Source organism: Papaver somniferum, chromosome 10 (assembly GCF_003573695.1).
Source record: "Papaver somniferum cultivar HN1 chromosome 10, ASM357369v1, whole genome shotgun sequence".
Lineage (NCBI taxonomy): Eukaryota > Viridiplantae > Streptophyta > Magnoliopsida > Ranunculales > Papaveraceae > Papaver > Papaver somniferum.
Window position 1 is genome coordinate 129895434 of NC_039367.1, and position 8375 is coordinate 129903808.

Consider the following 8375-nt stretch of genomic DNA (forward strand, 5'->3'; position numbering starts at 1 on the left):
ATAAAAAGTAATCACAAACACCTTCGTCTCATTGTTTGTGATTCCAAGACATCTTGTTTCGCTACCATACGATTAAGATTGTTGTGAGGTGATTGATTAATCTAGGTTGTTCTTCGGGAATATAAGAACGGATTATCAATTGGTTCCTGTTCACCTTGATTATTATCAAAAAACGGAACAAAAACTTTTAGGGTTTTTCTGTGGGAGACAGATTGATCCTTGGATAGACTTGTCTGTGTGAGACATATTTGTTTATTGTTAAAGCTTGCGATTTTGGGTCGTAGAAACTCTTATTTGTGGGTGAGATCAGCTAAGGGAATCAAGTGTGCAGTATCCTGCTGGGATCAGAGGTGTAGGGAGTACAACTGTACCATAGATCAGCGGGAGACTGATTTGGGTTCAACTATAGTCCAGTCCGAAGTTAGCTTGGAGTAGGCTAGTGTCTGTAGCGGCTTAATACAATGTGTGTTCAATTTGGACTAGGTCCCGGGGTTTTTCTGCATTTGCGGTTTCCTCGTTAACAAAATTTTGGTGTCTGTGTTATTTCTATTTCCGCATTATATTTGTTTATATAATTAAAATAATACAGGTTGTGCGTTTGAATCAATCAATTGGAAATCCGACCTTTAGTTGTTGATTGATATTGATTGATCCTTGGACATTGGTCTTTGGTACCGTCCAAGTTATTCCTTGTGTTTGATTATAGACTCGTTGATTTCTATTAGCTTGAGTGAATCAAAAAAAGAGAGAGATATTAACTCCTTGAGATACTTTTACCTAGATTTAGTCTGACTGTCTAGTTGATTCTCTAGAAAGTGTTTCGGAGTTAGTCCATACAGATTGCTAAGCGAAATATTGGGTGGTGTTGTTGTACCCCCGCTTTTTCACTAATGCATGGAACTAGTGGTGATTCAAGCTACAAAATGAGCTTAGATGCATGTCAGGAATTGCAGGGAAGTGAAGTGCCTGAACAAGACTGCGAAAACAGTGCGAAAAGTGAGCGAAAATGGCAATCCGGTGGTACTAGTTCCGGTTGCCAGATCCCGGAATGAAAAGTGGGAATTGCAAAGTTTCACTGAATCATGAAGGGGGTTCGAGTCGGATGCAAGAGTCGACGGTGGGATATATGAGCTACGAGTCACGCTTTTGTGAACGTTTTCGCAAGAACAAGGAATTGGCTTAAGTGGTTCTTTTGTGAATGTGTGGGCTGCAGAGAAGCAGAGTTGAGCTACTGGAAGTGTAGAATTGTATGGTGATAGTTTCTGATCATTCAGGTGGCCAGAGACAGTTATTGATGCCGGATTCCGACGACAGTGACCAGATTCCGGTGATGACGTCAGCAATTCGGCGACCCAGTTTTGGACCCAGAATTTCCAGAAGAGATGTTTTAACACATGGGCTTGGTGGACCAATTGGAGACGGGTTTTGAGAAGACTTGACCTAGTTTTGGAAATAGTATCCTTTTGGAATTGGAGAAGCATATAAATAGAAAAGTCTTTCTCTAAAACCTAAATATCTCTGTTAGGGAGGCTTCTACTTGTTTTCTAGGTTTTCACATGATAGTTCTTCGTTGCTTTTTATGATGATTTCCAAAAACACAAGTAACCAAGTTTTATTATTGGTTAAATATGTAATTGGATTTTGCAACCAAGTTATTGATTTTATGAATTAGTTTTCTCTCAATATTTTCGTTTGATTTCTACTGCGTATAATAATTGCATGATTGATGTATTGCAATATGATTGAATGTTTGTTTAGTTAAGTCTAGAATTGATTGAACTCACATCCATATCTATATCTAATTTAGGGTTCATCATCGAGCAATAACCTTGAATATGAGGAACATGATATGATTACGGTTTGTAGTGATACACTCTTGTAATCATATGTAGAAATTGACCTTTGTCCGAATTGTCATGCACAATGTATGAAAATTGCATTGGTTAGCCTATTTCTGAAACTTAATGCTCCTAGGAATTGAACTTAATTATCGCAAGGCGTTAGGTTATTCTTTAGGTAGAATTCATACTCGCAGCTCTAATGTGTTTGTTGATGAACTTAGGAAATTAACGAAGTATTCTTGCAATAAGGTATTCTAAGGCTTTTGATGATAGGGAGATTAAATACAAATTCTAATCATACATTCAATATTTGTTGACAATTGAAGATGAAGCATTTATCCAATATTTTCACATCCTTGCTTTGCGTGATTTATTTCTTTGCTTTGCTTTTATTAGTATACTTTTATAAAAATCAGAAAATTCCCCCTTGTTACTTATAAGAAACCATAACATATTGACAACCCAAGACCTCTCTGTGGGAACGATCATTTCTTGCCCTGGCTATATTTTATATTTTGAGTAGTGAGAAAGTAATTTATTTTTGACGCATACGACAGCGATCAAATTTTGGCTTGGTTTCTTTTTTTTTTTTTTTTTTTGTTTTTGTTTTAGTTTTTCTTATTCTTCTGGTTCTTAACTTTGTTTTGAGAATATTATTTCAGGTACTTGTTTCTCATGGAAAGAGCATACTACAAGAATCAATACGGCTTTCAACCTCAACAACATGACAAATATCACCCTTACGTGGAGTACAATCAAAATCAATCCTTTGGCTATGATCAATACTCCACGTATCCTTTTAGTTATTCTCATACATTGCAATATTGTTATGGGATATGTGTGTTTACGTCTGTAAACTATGAGTGTCCCATACCTTGTCAAAAGTAAAGTCTTTCGTATGTCGATATGCATGTATTGATAAAAAAATGAATAGACTTTTGACAAATAAAAAAGTTAAGCCTATTATGTCAATTTTTGATGGAATATAGGTTAAAATCTTTTGTTTGCAAGGATTATGTCTATTGAATGTCGTTATGCGAATAGTGATGGAAAATAGAATGAATCCGTGTGTATTCTGCAGTATTGATCTTCCCTGATCCATATTTTATGTATTACGGTGAGGCTCCGTAAAGTGTCTTATGTTGAGCATCAAACGACCAAGTTGATTATTTTTATGATTAGCTTAGTTATTGTTCCGTGAGGTACTTTATGTTGAGCATATTCAACTAAATTAGTCATCTTGTTTGGTTATTTAGTTGTTGCTCCGTAAGTTTTCTTATGATGAGCATGACCAATTAAATTGATTACTTTTGTGATCAGTTTGGTTGTGTATTTCAATTAGATTAATTATGGGTTCTCTTGTGATTAATCTAATTGGATATTTTTGAGTCTCCATAAGTTCACTTATGTTGAGCATTTTTCGATTAAATTAATCATGGGTTCTCTTGTGGTTAATTTAATTGAGTAATTTGGATTCGAATTCATACTTGTATATGATTTGCTATGTCCAAAGAAATCCTTCTTTTCTTTCGAAATTAAGGTCGCTCTTGTTGTTCTTTCGGGAATGACATTTTATGGGGGAGAGTTCTTAATTGAACTTGTGCTTAATTGCCAAATCTTTGTGGGGAGTGCGGTTGTGGAATATTATAGGGGTTATCTTGTATCTTTATAAACTTCTTGATGAATGCATTTAGCTTCGGCTTTATGATTGCATCTAAATAAGTTGATATTTTGCTTTCTTTTGATCAAGAAATATCTCTTTCGAAAATTTCATTAGGATCCCATTCTTGTACCTTTTCGAATTTTATTGACAAAAAGGGGGAGAATTAATATGTAGTTCACAATACAAATACATATGGTTTTCAGATCATTATGTGAGGGGGAGTGGTTTCCATGTGAGATGGAGTATTGACTAAGGGGGAGTGATACATATCACCATAGTATTGTTGTTGAAGTTGTGATACAATTGAACTTTGACGTTGTGTAATGATACTATGACACTGTATAACAATGATTGAGAACTCTTGTTTTCTCGTTGTTATAGCTACGTATTTTCAACAACCATGATGATGAACTTATAACCTTTGGGATCACTGGTGTACTTGGAAGTGACGAAGATTTCGAGTAATGTTGAAGATTAGACATGTGGAATAGGAGCTACAAAAGTTAATTTTTTTTTTGTATTCCATATGTATTGACAGTTTTGTCACTAAAAAGTGACAAAGGGGGAGATTGTTAGAGCATTGCTCGATCGAACTCGCATGCGTTGCTATCTCAAGCATGTTTGTCAATGTTAGTGATCAAAACTATAAGTATTGATTTCTAGTCTACTATCGCTAAGGTCTCGGACTAGGATAGAAAGTGTAGTTGAGCTCAAGGACTCCATGGAAATTATCATACAAGATGAAGGACTACTCAAGGAACCGGTGGATCTTCATCGACTAAAAGGTATGTGGAGACTTGAACTTATCTATCACTCAAAAGTATATTTATCTCCTATCTTGAGACAAAAGTCGTTTTGTTATATAAACTTAGATTATACACATTTGCTATTTCGAGCCGAGTTTATCTCGCCTGTCTATTTCTCGCAATATGTGTTGGTAAGCTTTCTCTTTATCCAAGTTCATCTTTACCTAGTGACGAAAGTCATGACAAGTTTCAATCATTTTGAAAATTGCTTACTTTGACGAAAAAGAGTTTGTGAATAACAACTATAGAATATCAACGTCCTCTAAGAATGTTTCAAACATTGAAATGAGTGTTTAGATTATATAACCATTGGAAGATATAAGCATTATTGTGGAAAGACATATATGTATAAGTCCTTATTCCTTGAACCAAAGTTTGCGAACTTTGTTGATCAAGAGAACCAGAATAGTGGCATGAGCCAAGTCCACGAACTCAGTCCGCGAACTGGAGGAAGTTCTCGACCCGAGAAATTATGCTGGAGTTTGTGAACTCCGTCCGGGAACTTAAGTCCGCGAACCCAGTCCGCGAACTTGAGTAGGTTATATCTAAAAACGATGTTTTTGAATTTATTCTTATATAAACTAAGGAATGCAAATTGCAAACCGTGGCTATATAGTTCATGAACCGATTCGAGTGAATCAAATCGTTTTTGCTTTGATTGTGTCTTGTGTAGTTAAATAAGATTTCCTTGCAATTGAACAACTCTCTAACTAGTTCATTTGAGTCACTTGAACTAGTTATGGTGAAGAAGAATATGGTTGATATGAAAGTGATCACATGGATAACCATTTGGTTGACTATTGTTGAACCAACAAATGTACAAGTTTGGGTCCGGTTACACAAGCCTAGAAACGTGCATTTTATTTGTGTGTAACAAGTTAGTTTTTGATCTAACGGTTGAAAGATATTAGCTTGAATCTAATCAGGTTTTCATCTAACGGTGAATATTGAATGATTTTTTACCAAGATAACATTGATTGCAAACCCTGGTTTGAAAGACTAGATAAGGGAGATCTCTAGCAACTGGGAAACCTAATCCACACACCTTCTTTGTGATACTAGTTGTGCTAAGCTAGAGTCGATTCTCCTTTAACCTTTGGTTTCTTCTTCCAAACTAGGTTAACGACTTAAAGACTTCATTTGGATTGTGAAGCCAGACCGATACTACTTTCTTGTAGTTGTGTGATATGATCTTGCTGTTTCTATCGTACGAGTACAATTGTAATAATTGGCTTGAGATTGATATCTCCGATATGCAAGATATAAAAGTAATCACAAACACTTCGTCTCATCGTTTGTGATTCCGCAATATCTTTTTTCGTTGCGTCGATTAAGATTATTGTGAGGTGATTGATAATACTAGGTTGTTCTTAGGGAATACAAGTCTGGTTTATCAATTGGTTCATGTTCACCTTGATTTATCAAAAGACGGAACAAAACTTGTAGGCATATTCGTGGGAGATGGATTTATCTATTACCGTAGACTTTTTTGTGTGATATAGATTTTTTTATTAAAGTCTTCGAATTTGGGTCGTAGCAACTCTTAGTTGTGGGTGAGATCAGCTAAGGTAATTAAGTACGTAATATCCTACTGGGATCAGAGACATAGGAGCATAACTGTACCTTGGATCAGTGTGAGATTGATTAGGGTTCAACTACGGTCCAGACCGAAGTTAATTTGAAGTAGGCTAGTGTCTGTAGCGACTTAATACAGTGTGTGTTTAATCTGGACTAGGTCCTGGGATTTTTCTGCATTTGCGGTTTCCTCATTAACAAAATTCTGGTGTCTGTGTTATTTCTTTTCCGCATTATATTTTGTTATATAATTGAAATATCACAGGTTGTGCGTTTATTCAATCAATTATAATATCCGACCTTTTGGTTGTTGATTTATATTGATTGACACTTGGATATTGGTCTTTGGTACCATCCAAGTTATCTCTCTAGTATTTGATAAAGACTCGCAGATTTCTATTTGCTTGAGTATATATCAAATCGAGAGATTGAGATATAAACTCTTTGATATACTTTTTATCTAGATTGAGTCTGACTGTCTAGTTGATTCTCTAGAAAGTATATTGAAGTTTGTCCATACAGATTGCTAAGCGAAATATTGGGTGTGGTTGTTGTACCCCCAATTTTTCAATTGGTATCAGAGCAGGCAAACACGTTTAAAAGACCTTACAAGTCTGTGTTTGTGGAAATATGAGTCTGAGGACAGAATTTCTGACATATACGCATACCAAGATGTCTTCTAAACCTTTTTACTATGGTAAATGTCTTGGGAATACCTCAAAGGATTACTCCTTAGCTGATTCTTCCGAATCCCGAGGTAAGAAGATTGTTCCATCTTGTGTCAACATTTCTCTCTCCGATGAGACATTGGGCACTATGACAAAAGCTGAAATGGATCTCACCAGAATTTCAAAAAATTCTACTGAGATCATTGATTTTCAGGATCATGATCAGCTTATTGATGAATTTGGAAAGTCTGTTGATCGAGAACATGAACTCTATAGCATCATTGAGTCCTTCTCTAAGAATATTGAAAAACTTCTCCAAGAAACTACTCTACAGCGTGAAAAGATTAGTGTTCTTGAGGATATAGTTAAGGAAGACTCAATTAGAGAGAAATGTTTGATCGAGACGCATTCATTAGAACTTAACAGGATTCGTGTCGAAAAAGAGAAACTAGAAGCATCCCTTACTCTAGCCGATGAACAGTGCAGATCCTTGGAAAAGGAAAACTCTGTCTTAAGGAGAAATTCTTCTGTACAAACTAATGGATTGCAGTACATGAAGGATCTTCCAGAAGAAGGTTGTGTCAAGAAAGGTTTACATAACTTGCAATCTTCTCATTTGGCTATGAAGTTAAAACAGGTGCCGTTTATTGCTTCTCCTCCACGAACCTGTACATTCTGTGGGAAAAAGAATCACTATGTTATCCATTGTTTTTCCAGAAGGAAACAAATTTCTAAACTTCATAATTTGCTTCTCTCCACCGTCAATGGAACAAATAGTCGGTCGACTACTGCGGTGAATCGCATGCCCACAGAAAACCAGAAACCTTATAAATATGATCTCATTCCTAGATATCATCATAGGGTTCAAATGCATTCTAGTGGTATAAATTCTTGTGCTGCTGATAAAAGCATTCCCTGTGTTTATAAGACTGTTTCTGGTAAATCTAAGTCTAGAAAATGGATCCCTCTCTATCCTGATCCTCTTGAACCAGTTGCGAGAGGTCCTAGATTTAGTCCTCATAGAAAGCCTTCTGACGGATATGCTAAACAAGTTGTGTCTTACTTCTCTGGATGAACGCTTATCGAAGAAAGAAGGATAAACAAAGACAATGTTCATTTAATGAGCTAAAGGATCATACTTGTGTAAATTAATCACAAGGTTGACATCTCACCTACAAAAAATTTCGTTGTGTGAGAATTGAATAAGTATACTTCTGCAAAGTGTCTCTGATTATCTACCTAATTTTTTATCGTTCTTAGATAGATAATTAGTCAAAACACTTTTACAGGAGTTTTTTTTTTTTTTTGTAAATCCTTCCTTTTTTATTTATTTGATTTCAAACTACTTTTGAAATATAAAAGCGCGGACTTTTTCCATGCAGGCTTTGTGAACCATCCTCTTATGGGTACACGTACGGTTTTGAGTTCTCTCACAAACCAATCTTGAAAACCCTAAGTTTCTCGAATCTTGTTTATATATCTATCCTATTTGAGTTGAAATCCTCACTCTAGGCCTCATATTATCAATGGATTATTCTTCTTGCTCATGGGATTTACCTAAAGACTTTGTTGATAATGCGGTATATTTCAAAATTCGATAAAGAGAAGGGAACCTTTGTTGAAGACGAAGGATCTTTTCCTCAATCTCATGATTCCTTTTCGGATATTGAGGAGGTTGAAGAGATTTCATCTGATGTAGTTCTTGACTTCCTAAAGAACTTTGAGGATGCAAAACAACAACTTGTTGATACAATGAAGTGTCTTGATGTGGTAAGAACTGAGTTGAAAAAGGTTAATTCTGACCTTGTTCTCATGAAAACCC